Source organism: Akebia trifoliata, chromosome 9 (genome assembly GCF_017979445.1).
Source record: "Akebia trifoliata isolate Shusen 1 chromosome 9, ASM1797944v1, whole genome shotgun sequence".
In the NCBI taxonomy this organism is placed as follows: domain Eukaryota; kingdom Viridiplantae; phylum Streptophyta; class Magnoliopsida; order Ranunculales; family Lardizabalaceae; genus Akebia; species Akebia trifoliata.
The window spans coordinates 7,171,294-7,188,069 of NC_141383.1; positions in this window are offsets into that span (position 1 = coordinate 7,171,294).

The following is a 16,776-nucleotide window of genomic DNA, read 5'->3' on the forward strand; positions in this document are numbered from 1 at the left end:
GAAAATCACGTATCTACAAATATTATGTTGATGAATGAGAAGTCGATCATAATGACCCAATAGGATCGAGAAAGTTTTGCGGGGACATTGTTATATCGAACGAAAGTTGAATATGTTGGAATATTTTTGAATCTAAATGATTGATTATATTTGAAGATTGAAATGTAGATTCAAATTTTGAGGACAAATTTTTTTTAGAGGCAGATTGTAACATCCCAGATTTTTAAAACACGTATCTCGAGGAATTTGATGGTCAACAAATAAATGATTTTTTAAAGTTAAAATTTGTTGAAATCGATTGTACCATTAGATCCATATAAAAAAATTAATCAAAATAGACTATAAGATTGCAAAAATCAGAGTTCAAGATATAAATATTTTAATTAAAATAAAACAAATTGAATAATGACCGTTATGTCCTTTTAACACTATAAAAATTAAAAGTCATGAAAATTTTAGAATTAATCCTCTATTTCTTGCGTTCTCTTCCAAAATAAAACCATAGAGAAACGCAAACCTCCCTCTATCTTCAACTTAGGTTTTCATCTACTTAGAGAACCTGTTAGGCTTTGATGTAGAAGAGAAATTTACTCAATTTATCATAAACTTCAAGGGCAATCAAAGAAATAAAGTTTCCAACCACGTCCGATACGATATATTTGACTTAACTCAATTTTTTTGCATTCTTTGAATATTTCTCGATATAAATTTAAGAAAATCGAGAAGGCGTAAAATAAGGAAGAATGAATCAGATTTCATTAGTGGATTCCAATATTGATTAAGGCAGGTTCTCAAAACACATTTATTTATATATACGTAGTAAATAAAAATTAAGTATATAGCATAATTATGTGTTTCCCTATGTGCATATCGATGAATAATATAAGATACAAATGTTTGATAGATTTTAGTGATAAATCTTTGAATGTTGTGATAATGTTTATGTTAAAACTACATGGAATATTCTTTTAGAAGATGAATATGAAATTGCATAATCATGGATATGTTTTGAAATGATGAATTGAGTAAGTCAAGACTTAGGTCCTTAGGTGAAAGACTTGAAAAGCCCTTGAGGAAGGTTCTACATTTATGAACAGAGAGTTTGACAGAACTATTGAAAAAATCGATGATTGTAAAATCCTGAATTTTTGATTCGTATCTCGAAGAAAAATAAATAGTGAAATTTTGAGAAAATCCTAAAAGTGGGACTTAGGGTAAAACTGTAAGATTTTATTTTGATTACTTTTAATGAAATTTGACCTCACCATTGGATTCAAAATGGTTGGAAAACATATTTTAGCCTATAAATACACTCAAATGCAAGTCCGAACAGAAAAATTATAAAATTTTTGATTTTCGAGTTGGACTAAGCTAAAATAATGCTTTTTTGCTAGAGCAACAATTTTTAAAATTTGATCACACATTGGATTTACAACAAAAAATTATAGAAAATTAACTATTTACTTGTCATGTTTAGAGCTCAAAAAGTTAAATTATCGTCAAAAACGAAAATGATGTCAATTTTAGGGTCCCAAAAATTCATTCGTCATTTTTGAAATCTAGAATGGTCAAGTTAGTGTCAAACGAAGCAATAGGTAAAATATCAATTTTATCCCAAAAATTTATATAAATAATTTTTAAACGAATTTACTATTCATCATCATTCAAATGCATCAAAAACCAGTTGAGACTTGCTTTTAAAAAAATTGATTTTTTATTTTTATTTTTAACCGTAGATTTGTCGCGAACGGGTCGCCGTTGACTTTCGATGTATAAGGAAAAACTTCCACAGCCTTACCCTCTATAAAATCCACCCAACCTCATTTCATTTTCTCTTCTTCTTCGTCCCTTTTTGTTGAAAATCAGTTGTATATGATACGGGAGTTTCGACTTTTAAACCTCGGATTTCATCAGTTTTGAGGTCAAACCGTCCTCTGTCACTGAAATGAAAAAGAACGATGACATCGAGATCTTCAAAATCACCAAGCTAGATTCAAAAATCAATTGTCTCGAAGTTTGATCCATCTTGATTTTCGCGCACGCACTTCGATCCTATCACACAGAATATAGTAAGGGCTATCAATTTCTATTGATAATTGTAGATTGTAAAATTGCATATAGGATTCTAAATAAAATTTGTTATATGTTTCAAAAGTATAAAAATTTTTTTTGCATTATTTCAAATTCACACCAGAACTTGCATATTTGATATATTTAAAGTATTTTATAATAAATTATACGTAGGTAGGATATTTCACCGGGTTATTTTAGCCAATTGGATTTTGTGTATTGCTTGGACCCTATTTTGATATAAGTTGTATAAAGTTTTAATTTAAATAATAAAAATGAATTTTAAAGTGTGAAAAAAATTTGATATAAAGAAATGATGTGTTTGAAAACGTAAAAAAAAGGAAAAAGTGAATGAAAATGATAAAATGTAAGAGTCACACCCGAGGGGTGATGTCTGTATTTTACATTGTAATGTTGTGTGTGGGTTGGTGAACGGATATCCAGGGATAATGATATTGGTTGCATGTTTATTTACTTTCTGTAGCATGAGGCGCAAATTATGTTCTATTCTGTTATTTATTTTAGGTCAAGTGGCCAAAGTTGCATGGTAGGAAATTGGATATCTATTCTCAACTCTGTAATATTAATTTTTCATTTATTTTCAAAGAAAATTTTTTATTTATTTTCGAGAAAAAAAAATGATATATATATATATATATATATATATATATATATATATATATATAACTATTTTGTGAACTATTAAAGAGCTTGCGAATACCTAAAGGGATAATCTATCATATCATCCAGAGTGATATACTATTCTAGGATATATGGTAGGGATAACCAAACTCATATGTGGTATGCGACACGTATGAGAGTGGAGTCACAACTGAAATCCAAATTTATTCTTTTCTATCTTTACTAATGAACTTGTAATGTAAAGGTGTCATATATGAATAGATTGTATATTTGGGAATTACATGCACGCTTGATAAGCATAGACGAAGATGATTAGTCAGTGATCAGTAACAATCTATAATAGTCAAACGTTCTAACACATTGAAAATAAACCCATTGCTTACAATCATGTCAAACGACCAGCCTGAGCCGGATAAATGGTCTTGCAAGTGTGGTAAATAGTGGCTAGCCACAAAATCAGGAACTAATACTTTATTATGAAACATCATGTCCCGACTGGGAGCAATCCCGTCGTGAATCCCAACTATCTAATTCTACTATTTCACCATTTTGTATTATATATATGTTGTCTTATTTTTATATATAAAATGAAATGCATTTTAATATTTCTATTTAGTAAATAAGATTTGTATAAAAAGAAAATATTATAGTGAGTACTGTTGATGATATAATGTGAGTTTTAAAATTTAATTGCTCATCCCTAGCTATATGTACTAGTTAATCGTAGTTTATTTTTTAAAACTTTGCATGTATTAAAATGATTTAGTATGTTTATTCGTTCATGTTAGGAGAGGTTATTGATAGAAATTATTTGCTTCCCTATTGGAAACCATTGTTACTCACCCTTTTCTTCTCTATTTTTTTAATTTTAGATCCGGAGCTTGGCGAGACAAGTATAGAGCACGAGTAAAGATTATCTGATAGGTCAAATAGACGACTAGAGTCATTTCCATGGTAAGTACTGGACTATACCTAGCGACGTCAGGTTATCTAGGTAGTAATATAGATTTTGATTTTGAGCAATAGAAATTTTGTTAGAGTGAGGAATATTCGTTTAACCCTGTATATAAATTTTTTCTTTCATACTCTGATTTATCATACGTTATTAGATGTACATAGGCTTCCACTATTATTCTGTTTTGTATGTATATATGCAAAATATAGTGTATGTTATATATCAAGTGTAGGTTTTTAAGGCATTGGAATACTAACATAAACAGAGGAGACCATGCCAAAATTTCGAGGCGTCACCTAGTACCTCGAGATTTGATATGGGACTTTGTGTTAGCATTTGGTAGAACGTCACAGATTGTATCAAAACATAGTATTAGATCCGTGTGGGATACATATCTGCTATGTTTTGAGGAATAGGCTGATACCACAGACATTGGAGATAATTATAAAGTATCACTAGGAATCTAGAGCTCATTAGTAGTTCTGTATTAGGATTACGAGCTCTTTTGTGTCTAGAAATCCTTAAATCCTAGTAAGCGTAGGATAAGATTTAGGTTCATTCTATTAGTAATTAAAATGGTGTTCATTACTAGATTCCTTATTATACTAGTAGTTAATGCTTCCATGAGAATGATGCTGGCGTCGTTCTGAGAAGTACCCTACTTATGATAAATTGAAGATTATTGAACTTATAGGTTAGGAAAGATGCAAGGAAATAAAGGTGCAACTGGACCCATTACAAGGAGTCAAATTGGTGGGGAAGATATACCTGGGTCCAGTAAACTCAACAAGATAGAACGGTTGATAGAAGCAGTATCTGAGTTATCCCAGAGTCAAGCTCGTATGGAAAGAAGATAATCGGAGAGGTTAGAAACCCAAATGATCATGGTAGGTCAATTAACAAAAAGATTAGAGAGGATAGAAGAAAGGCTCAACTACCATTTTAATGATAAATCTCAAAAGGATGAAAGAGTAAATATCCCACTATAGGGAGGACTATGAGAGGAAATAAGGATAGTACAATCATCGTCTCAAAGCCTAATAGAAGAAAGGTAGTTAGGATCCAATAAGAGATAAACAATTATGAGACTAGTAAAGTTGCGGGAAAAATAACCATACATAGAAAGTGAGACTATAAAAATATCCCCTCAACAGATGGAAGAGTTTTACAAGAAATAACAACATATAATATTAAATCAGTCAAAAGAAAGAATAGTGGCATATTACGAATGTGGTAAGTTAGGACATAAAGGGGAGTAATGTTCAGGTCGACATCAACTAATTAAAGATGCGGGGCTTAGAAAAATGTTAGATGGGCCAATTTAGGGAATAAAAAGGTCATTGAGTTTTAACAAGGTTGATGACATACTTATACCACGACAAACAGATCGAACTAGTAGTCAAAAGCGAGAGAGAATGAAATTACAGATGTCCCAAGGACAAACCAATCAACCCAAGATCTCTTTTCCTTCGAGATCAAACCCGGCCAAAAGGCTAATGTATTCAAGGCCAATCTCCCTTAGATCAACGAACCCACAGCATAAAACTCCTCCACTACCGAGTTGTAAAGTTCATCCATCACCGAGTTATATAGTACTTGGAGTTCCAATGATGCCAACAGGGCCAAAAAAACCAACAAGGTAGGTTCATAATCTACAGACCCCGTTCTACCAACAGCCTACTCCATAGAAATTTATGAAAACAAGATTGTTGACACGTTACGTGTGTGGTTGGACATATCAGGGGAGAGTGCCTTTTCCATAGTCGCAAGCAAGGGTTGTGACTTAGGAGAAAGTACTTGTCTCCGATGAAATTTTGGAAGGTACGATTTTTAATTATAATATTAAAAAGTGGAGTTCTATTCAATATTGGTTCTTCTAGATCATATAATTTTACTGAAATTTTGCACATTTGCTAAGTTAGAAATTATTGATATGGGTTGAGTAATGAAATCATCTACACCACAAGAAGACTATGATTGATAAAAAAATTATTGAGTAGTATGAGGCCAAAAATATTAATGAAGTAGGTATGATAAGGTAGAGTAGAAAAGGGAATATTGCATTGAATATAAAGATAGTGGTGTATTGGGAATGAAAATTTTAATGCAGTTTGCGAATTTAGTGTTAGTAGATATTTGTATCATAGTAGGGATATATTAAGTGTGGATGTTGTGTATTATTTTATTAAGAAGTATTGAATGGTGTACAAACAGTAGTGATGTGTTTGCAGTAAGTCTGTGCATCAAAGAGTAATATTCATGGCAAGTATGAGTAAAATATAATAGGCGGTGTAATTGGAGAGAGAAGTAAATAAGATAAAAAATAAATAAGATGTAAAAGGATTGTTGTTGATAGATATTGGTAGGAAATTGATATAATGTGAGTTGATTGTTATCTTAGGATTAGACAAATAATAGATTAGTTGGAATATGAGAGTGATTTTGAGTGATTAATTGATGGATGTATTGGGTTGATGAAAAATAGGTGACATAAGATTTATGAATTGAAAATGAGATTGCTTAGAACCAAGAATATATGATAATCGAAAAAAGGTGTTGTTTATTACACATGTCGTGTTAGTAGAATCGTGACAAAACTTGATAAGGTATGATTTCAATTTTGAGGACGAAATTTGTATTAAGGGGGGAGTGAGTGTAAAATCTTGAATTTTTAATTTGTATCTTGAGGAAAATAAATAGTAAAATTTTGAGAAAATCCTGAAAGTGGGACTTAGGATAAAACTGTAGGATTTTGTTCTAATCATTTTTAATGAATCTAACCTCACTATTATATTCAAAATGGTTAAAAAATATATTTTAACCTATAACCACGCTTAAATGCGAGTTTGAATAGAAAAATTACTAAATCCTCGATTTTCGAGTCAAACTAGGCTAAAATAATGACTTTTTACTAGATCAAATTTTTTAAAATTTGATCACACTATTGTGTTCATAATAAAAAATTATAAAAATAAATTATTTACTTATTATGTTTAGAGTCCAAAAAGTCAAATTATTGTAAAAAACGAAAACAACATCAAGTTTAGGGGTCTAATTGGGTCGAAAATGTAAATTTTTATTAGAGACATAATTTGTAGAATTTGACTATACCATTAGATTCGAAAAGAAAAATTAGACAAAATAGAGTATTCATTTATCACTTTTGGAGTCCGGACGGTCAAGTTATGGTCAAATGAAACAATAGGTAAAATACCAATTTCGTCCCAAAAATTTATATAAATAAATTTTAAACGAATTTACTATTCATCATTATTCAAATGAGTCAAAAAACCAGTCGAGACTTATTTTAAAATAATTTGATTTTTTTTCGATTTTCAACCGTAGATTCGCTGCGAACGGGTTATCGTTGACTTCCGATGCAGAAGGAAAAAATATCTACAGCCTCGTCATTTACAAAACCCACCTAGTTTCCTTTTATTTCTTCTTTTTTTTCATCTCATTTTTTCAAAAATCAGTCGTATGTGATACGACGGTTTTGACTTTTAAACCTCAAATTTCATCAGTTTTGAGGTCAAATCATCCTCCATCGTAAAAAGGAAAAATGACGATGGCATCAAGATCTTCGAAACCACTAGACTTGATTCAAAATTCAGCTATATCGAAGTTCATCTATCTCAATTTTTTCACCGATCATCCCTATTTCCACGCACACATTTCGATCTTATCGCACAGAGAATAGTAAGGGCTTTCAATTTCTACTGATCACCATAGATTATAAAAATTGTATATAGGGTTTTAACAAAAATTTATTATATGTTTCAAAAATATAGATTTTTTTTGCGTTATTTCAAATTCATACCAAAACTTGCACATTTGATATGTTTAATTGTATTTTATAACAAATTATATGTGGGTATGATATTTCATCGGGTTATTTCCGTCAGTTGGGTTCTGTGCACTGCTCGGACCCTACTTTGATATAAGTTTTGTAAAGTTTCAATGTAAATGATAAAAATGAATTTCAAAGTGTGAAAAATAATTTGATATTGAAAAATGAATATTTGAGTGAACAAATCTGAAAAATGAATGATGTGTTTGAAAACGTAAAAAGAATTGTAAGAATCGAAAAAAAGAAAAGGGGATGAAAATCGTAAAATGTAGGAGTCACACCCGAGGGGTGATATCTGCATTTTACATTGTAATATTGTATGTGAGTTGGTGAACGAATATCCAGGGATAATGATATTGGTTACATGTTTATTTACTTTCTGTAGCGTGAAATACAAGTTATATTCTGTTTCGTTATTTATTTTATGCCGTGTGACCACAGTTGCATGGTAGAAAACTAGATATCCATTCTGAACTCTGTAATGTTAATTTCTCATTTGTTTTCAAAGAAAATTTCTTATTTATTTTCAAAGAAAAGAAGTGATATATATATATATATAGCTATTTTGTGAACTGTTAAAGTGCTTGCAAATACTTGAAGGGATAGTCTATCATTTCATCCAGAGTGATATATTATCTTAGGATGTACGGTAGGGACAACCAAACTCATACGTGGTATGAGATGCGTATGAGAGTAGAGTCACAACTGAAATCTGGGTTTATTCCTTTCTATCTTTACTAATGAACTTATAATGTAAGGTGGTCGTATACGAATTGATTGTATATTTGGGAATTACATGCACGCCTGATAAGCATAGACGAAGATGATTAGTCAGTAATTACTAACAATCTATAGTAGTCGAACGTTCTGACACATCGAAAAGAGATCCATTACTTACTGTCACGTCAAACAACCAGCCTGAGCTGGATAAATGGTCTGACAAGTGTGGTAAACAACAACCAGTCACAAAATCAGAAACTAATATTTTATTATGAAATATTATGTCCCGACTGGGAGTGATCTAATCATAAATCCCAACTATCAAATTCCACTACTCCACTATTGTATATTATGTATATGTTGCCTTATTTTGATATATAAAATGAAATACATGTTTAATGTTTCTATTTAATTAATTAGATTTGTATAAAAATAAAATGTTATAGTGAGTATTGTTGATGATATAATGTGAGTTTTAAAATGTTTAGTTGCTCATTCCTGACTATATGTACCAGTGAATCGTAGTTTCTTCTTTAAAATTTTTCATATGTTAAAAATGATTAGTATGTTTATTCGTTCATGTTAGGAGAGGTTATTGGTAGAAATTATTTGCTTCCTTACTAGATAACTATTTTTATTCACTATTTCCTTCTATATTTTTTTAGTTTTAGATTCAGAGCTTAGCGAGACAGGTGTAGAGCACGAGTGATGATTATTTGGTAGGTCAGATAGATGACCAGAGTCTTTTTCATGGTATGTACAAGGCTATACCTAACAACGTCAAGTTATCTAGGTAGTAATATAAATTTTGGTTTTGAGCATTAAGAATTTTATTAGAGTGAGGAATGTTCGTATAATCCTGTATATAAATTTCTTTTTCTGCACTTTGATTTATCATATGTTATTAGATGTACATAGGCTTCTGCTATTATTCTGTTTTGTATGTATATATGCAGGATACAGTGTGTCATTTATCAAGTGTAGGTTTTTAGCACCTTTGAATGCTAATATAAATAGAGGAGACCATGCCAAAATTTGAAGGCGTCATTTAGTGCCTCGAGATCTGACATGGGGCTTTGTATTAGTGTTTAGTGGGACGTTACAGTGATGATGGTTATGATTAAGTCAGAGGAAAAATTGGTCATCATTGTATGAATTGGTTGTTTTGGAATTACTTGGTTATTTGATGATAACATGATCATATATTATTTTTATTTGTATGTATGCATAGATGTTAATGTAGTGTTGACTTTCCTACAAGCTTTAGTTTACCAACTCTGTTGATTTTTTTTTTCAAATAATGAGCATTGAAATTGGAGTTGGATGATACAAAATCAACAATAGAAATAATTTATTTATTTTTGTTAGTTGTTTAGTCCTTTTAGGATTCAAATTTAACATAGTTTTATTTTATTTTGTTATATTTGGGTTTGAATGTAATAAATACCCAACAAGTATTACTACACTTGACATTTTGATTGGGTTCTAGAATGATGTTCTCAATTTTGATAAATATTAATTGCTGTTTGTTTTAATTTTATATTTAGTTGATATGATTCAATTGTTCTTATTTTTCACATACCCTTAAATTTGGATCTTGCACCGGGTCATGGATGGGATTAAGATTCAAAATTTTCAGGGTGTGATAGTAGTGGCCAAGGGCTCCTTCCGAAAAGGGACAGATTTTGACTTCAAGGTCCCTCGTTGGCCACCCACATAGATTTATCCCTACTTATTTGATATTGTGGTTTGTGAGGTATGCATGTACTCAGGGTATTTGGGCGAGATATTGTGCTCTAAGAAGCCAATTTCCTTGCCCTTGCTAATCGGGTCTACTGGTCTAACACCTTTGTCATAAAAAAAAAATTGAAATAATAGTAGAACTAACTTGAGGGTACCTTTTAAAAAATCATAAAATTCCTTGAGATGCGAGTATTATACCCTCAAGGAAAATAAATGGTTATCTGCATACTCAATGCCATTTAATAGTGTTATTTCAAATCATTGTAGCAAAACTCTTTGAATCTGTGAAGGGTAGAAAATGTGGGTTAGGAGAGAGAGTATGAGAGGAAGAATTAAGAAATATAAAATTGAAAAGGGGATTTTAGTGACATCCCTTGTGAAATTGGCAAAATTAGAGCCTTTCTGATGTGAAATTGGCAAATGCCTTTAGCAATTCTATTTTTTTGAGATAATAAAGGGCAAAAACTTCATATTTGACATGTATCTCTCCAATGCTTCATCTCAAAAAAATGTCATTTACTTGCTTTGGATGGCAATTTGGTAAGAAAAACTAATCCAAAAAATATTTTTTCATTTGTTTTATGGCCATTTTGTCAAAAAAATAATTTAAAAGATACCTTTTATAACTTAAAAGCCACTTTAGAAAATTATGAGATATGCTAAAATCAATGCCAAATATAACATCGATTTTTGCATATTCTATATTTGAGAAACCATTTGAGACATGCATTGGAGCACAATTTTGAGAGGCCATTTTAAAATTTGGAATTGTCATCCCAATTTGAGAGACCATTGGAGATGTTCTTAGGTCTGCCCTCATTCAAAATGTTAGATTAGGCTTACTTCGCTAAACTACTGCCCCTTTATTTTTATTTTCTTTGTATGAATTAAAGGTAAATTTTGATTTAGTAATTTAATTTTTTGAAAGATATGTATTTTGAATAAAATCAAAAGTTCACATTTAATTCTAATATAGGGGAGTACTACTAAATTCCTAATTAAAAGTGACCATATACCAATAAAAATAGAATTAACCTTGGTGTCTAATACACCAAGTTGTTGTAGGCTAGTCATGTACAATGAATTAAGGTTTGATTATTCCTAGACTTGTTCATCTGATGATGATAAAGGTATTGATTGGATATTATTACACTCGAATGTAATGACTTTTGGCAAGAGGCCTCAACAATGGTGTTAATGAGATTTATTGGATAGTGTGTTTGACTAAGTCAATCCTTTGGGAGTAAAGAAAGCATATGTAGCTTTAAAAATAATTTCCTTATATTAGGATAGTCACAAGAAAATTAATGGTTTTCTTGGGAAAAAATTCACCATAAATTATTTTTTTCCAAAAGAAGCAAAAAGCTATGCTTGGGATCTCTCATATTACATTGACCTTCTGCCTCTAGCCTCTCCTTATCGATCCAGTAATGAGTACTAATGAGGGTCGATGTAATTGAGTTATTGAGTGAAACATTCTCGATCCGTTGGCCTTCACTAGCCTACTTCTTTCTCCCCTTCAAACATAACTACTAATCTGAAGGTTTCTACATGCACAACAATTGATATTTGAGATTTTCTTTGTTTTATCGTATATAAGAAAGATGAAGATTTTGATTCGATATGCCCATTCCCTTATGAACGAGATTGTGCCCTTAGTAAAGTACTCTTGATCGTCTTTAAGAGAAGAAACCCTTAACAGAATTCAACCGTCCTAGCTCTTGCAGACACCTCTGCATATGGAGAAAGGTCCCTCAAGCAAGGGATTCTATTCATTGCCTAGTGAAGCACATAATTGGGAAGGAAAAGACTTGTATCTTTGGCATGACCCGTTGGATTCGTGATGGAGTGTTGCTGAATGATACTTAACATGAGGCTAGTCTAGACTCTAGAATTTACAAGGAAGCCTTCGTAAGGAGCCTAATCAGTCAAGACAACTGGAGGTTGCCTCTACACTTTGCCTCAAGCCTGAGGTGTACATAAGAGAAGATAAAGTCCTTAGACTTGGACAACACAAAAAATGTAAGGTTATCTGGATGCCTGATGTTAAGTGCCTAAAAGTGTGCATTGTCTCATAATTTTATAAAGAACTTAACCGTATTTTGTAACTTAAGAACTACGATTTATTTATAAAATCATGCATAATAGTCAACTCATCCTAAATTACATTTTATTTACTAAATTGCATGTATTTTTATAGATTTTAAGGATTTAATTATATGTCCATTTTTTACAAAAAAAATATATGATAATTGAAGAATCAAATAATGGAAAAAGACCAAAGTCAAAGTTGAAGTTCAAAGTCAAAGCACGGTTCAAAAGATTCGATGATTTCGAATTGACAGAATCAAGTTCTAAATCTACCATATCATACTATTTTGTTCATAACTTTCGACCCACTTATCGAAATAATGAAAGCTTTTAGGATTAACAAATTGATTCAAAGGAAAACAAATTTGTATTTTATGAAGCAAAGCTCATTCGGACTTCAAATTGGTCAAAATCACGTGAGAAGTCAGAGACATCAAATCTATCACATTTCACTATTTTAGACGTAAATTTTGACTATGTTATCGAAACGGGGAAAGGTTAGTGAGGTTAAATATATAATTTAGAGGGGGAAGATAATTCTATTTCATGTAGAAGAACCAATCAGGAGAAAAAAAATGTGAAAACATATTACCAAAACAACCTTATTTGTTGTTTATAAAAAGACATTAACTTTCTTCTCTCTCTTTGTTCCCTTTCTCCTCTCCTAATTTTTTTTCTTCTATTTTTATTTTAAGTTCTAGTTATTACTTTCTATAAATTTGAAGATAAGTATTTTTTCCAAGATTTATTTCATAGATCAATAAAAGATAAATTATTTATCTATCTATTTAACTAGGCTTATTTTGAAATTGTTTGTCTCAATTTGAAGTAGAACGATACAAGAGGGAGAATGCGTCAATGTGGTCCTTTTTCTTGCTAATGCGATGTGCACTTTATCAATGGAATTACCTAAAATATTTGCTCTATCAATGAGATTGTCCTGATTGTTTTCCATGTTTTGTTAGAAGAACGCAGTACCTTGGTTCTACGAATAATATAGAGAATTCTCTCAATCTCGGGGTCTAATGGTAGATTGTCGTCTCCAAGCCTACTTCTATCGGGCATACACCAATGAACACATATACATGTATTTACTCCCCGGTTGCATTGCCAATTCGTTCATCGTGTAAAAATGTCTTTGAAAAAGACAAGAATAAAATATAAAATTAAAAACCTGTTTTAGATTAGCAAATATGGTCGTTCCATTGAGGATTGGATGATAAACTTCTAGATTTTAGAAAACCAAGCAAAAAGTGGTGTGACTTTGGAAATTAAACTAAAAACTAATTAAATTAACTAAAAAAAATCTAAATTAAAAAAGTATTTAAGGAAACTGAATCCACCAAGGATAATTAATTTGTATCAATTTATTTTTAAGGTTTTTTTTTTTGGATAACTTAGATCAAGAAATCGGCAAAAATTCCTTATTCGAAAAGTATAACAATAAAAATCTTTATTTTATTTTATAAATTTAAGAATTGACTAAGATTTCTTGTCTTTCAAAATTTTTATTGCCCAATTATTGTACATCACAACGAGTATATGATATCATGGATTCTTCCAAATAATAACGGATCACGCCCGAGATGAGGAATAAGGATAAATGAATAACAAAATTTTAGAAATAAGATTTGTAGAAGAGAAATCTATTAAGAACTTTGAGAAACATGAAAAAAATTTAGGAAAAATTTAAAATTAATTAAACATCTTGACTTCATCAATCTCCTTAGATTGGGAGATTAGCTAAAATTCATTCTAGAAAATCAATAAATAAATAGATGAAAAAATAACTTATCTTTTATTGTTCTCTAAAATAAATTTTAAACAAATACTTGTCTGCAGATTTGCAAAAAATAATAACTAATAACTAAAATAAAAATAGAAGAAAAAGAAATTAGGAGATGAGGGGAGAGATGGGTAAAAGAGAGAGAGGGAGGTAAAAAACTAGAGAGTTAATGTCATTTTAAAGATAAAATTAAGGTTGTTTTGGTAGCACAACGAACAAATTGACTTCTCTCCGACAACGACACCATTATGATAGAGAAGATATGGAAACTCGAAGGCCAAGTATTTATGAGGTCAAGTCCAATTTTGAATTGAAAAATATTATGGCCAATCTCATTAGTGGAGTTTAAAATCTAATTTGGAAAATTGACATCCTAGTCATGCCATCTTTACTCAGAGTTCATTTCCAAGAACCCAGCCCCGCTATGAGCATAGGAAGTGAACATCGAATCATGACCATTCTATACGAAAACACTGAAGAAACGATCAAGTATTGTCCTAACTTTTCTACAATTAAGACCGAGCATGCCAATATATAAATTCGTACAATACCTTTAGGAAATCCACGTCTAATTCCTATAGTCAGATGTATCACCTTGATACTAGGTATCATCTTAACTTCTCCTATCGATAGAATGATCTTAGTAAATCTTAAGATGGGCCTCTTGGATTCCATTAAAATTCCTCCTAGTACCATCAGGGAAAAATTCCTCAACATCAGTCTCCATAGACTCAATAGCCCAATCAGTGTAGAACTCTTGTCTTAGATAGTATGCATAACTATTCTTCCCCCAACACACATCATCAATAGAAGCTATGATGGTTAATATCATGAAGATAATGCAAGACTAACAAATGAAGATGATGCAAGATCAACATCATTAGATCCAGGCCATTGCTAAGCTTGAAGTTCAAATAGGGCATTTGGCATAGACTATAAGGAAAAATAGAGGTCATGTTCCTAATCAAACGGTACCCAATCCAAGGGGCCATGCCAATGAAAAAATATCGCCTTAAGGCCAATATGAGGTAGGTAGTAACTCCGTCATAGGCCACGAAATCCTCCATGCCATTCACACCCGAAGATCTGGAATACAAGTGGACAATCATGTTTATCTTCCTGAAGAGAAAAGTGAACAAATCAATGATCTAGTTGATTTGCAAGGGCCTAAGGCCCCTGAATCAAGAAATCAAAAGAAAGGTAAGGAACTACTAAGTGTGTCATCTGTCCTTACATATGTGCCTAAGACACCATTCCTCAGCTTCTTTAGGAAAATAGGAATGATAAACAAATTTGGGAGATTTTAAAAGTTTTCAAGAATGTCTTAATCAATATCCCCTTGCTAGATGCCATTAAGAAAACACCCTCCTACATTAAGTTCTTAAAAGATCTCACCACCATCAAGAGGAAGACATTTGTCCCTCGACAAACTGTTATGGAAGCACAAGTCTCGGATCTCATTTAGCAAACCATCGCACCCAAATGTAAAGACTCGAGCTACCCTACAATCCCAATAACTATTGGTCATATTGTAGTGAAAAATATGACATAGATTTAGGGACTAACGTGAATCTCTTAACCTACCCAGTTTACAACTAGGTTGGGGGAGTTAAAACCCATTAACATCACCCTTAGTTTCATGGGCCGATCGATGAAAATCCCAAAGGAAACTTTAAAGGATGTTATCATTAAGGTCAACGAGTTTTATTTCCTAATAAACTTTGTAGTATTAGACACCGAGCCAACTGTTAATCCTGATCGTCATGTTCTAGTGATTATAAGTTGCCATTTCTTAGCCACGTCGGATGTCATCATCCATTGTAGGAATGGAGTCATGACACTCACATTTGGTAATATGAAAGTTGATCTGAACATCTACTACAATAATTTGCAGACTCACGATCTAGATGATATAGATGATGTCAACATGATCGATGTAGACACCCCGATTTGAACGGGCCCTCACTCGAAAGGGCCCAAAAACAGTAATTTTCCAATAAACTAGGCCAACGGACTTCGAAGGTCCGAAGCATTAAAATCTGACATTTCTGTCAAATCGAAGCGCCTAAAACCTCCCAATAGGTTAGTAGGCCCACCAAAAGGACTCGGCATGCTCCCATCTACCCCGCTCCACTCGAAACATCGATTTTCGACAAAATTGGCCAACGGGCCTCAAATGCCTAAACCATTAAAAAGTGGCATTTTGATTGAACCGAGGTCCCTAAGACCTCCCAATGGTCTAAGGGACCCACCAAAGGGGTTCGAGCCATCTTACACTTGTCCAACAGTCACCGCTCCGCCCATGCATCCAAAAAATATCAAATTTTCGATAAAATTCTCTCATGGGCCTAAAAAGTCCGATTTGCCAACATGTGGCATTTTTGATCGAATCAACAATTGCAAAAATCTCAAAAAAATTAAAAAAACGTGAGACTTGGGATGCCTACCCCTCCTTTACTTCCACCACTCTGCCTCCGAAATCCACAAACACCTTAAGCTCATTCAACGCCCATAAACATGTAATTATCCAAAAATCAATTTCCACCTTACACCCTAACCTAAAATTAATCCCATATCACCTAAACTCTAAAACCTACCCACCCTCAAAATCCAATCCAAAACAAATCCTACCCAATCCAAAACAATCTACAACCCTCCTAAAACCCAAGCCCAACACTACAAAGCCCACAAAACATTATCTATACCCAATTCATTATCCAACATACAACCCTAACCCATTAACCATTACCCACATCAACCAATCACCCTCTCAACATCAAAAGATGACACATGTCATCATCCCCTTTCACCTCCTTCATCTTATCACCTACCCCATCATCATTCTCTAAACAATTCATCTAACCCACATTACCTCTCTCCAAAATCACCTCAACTCATACCCTACCCTAACCTAACCTA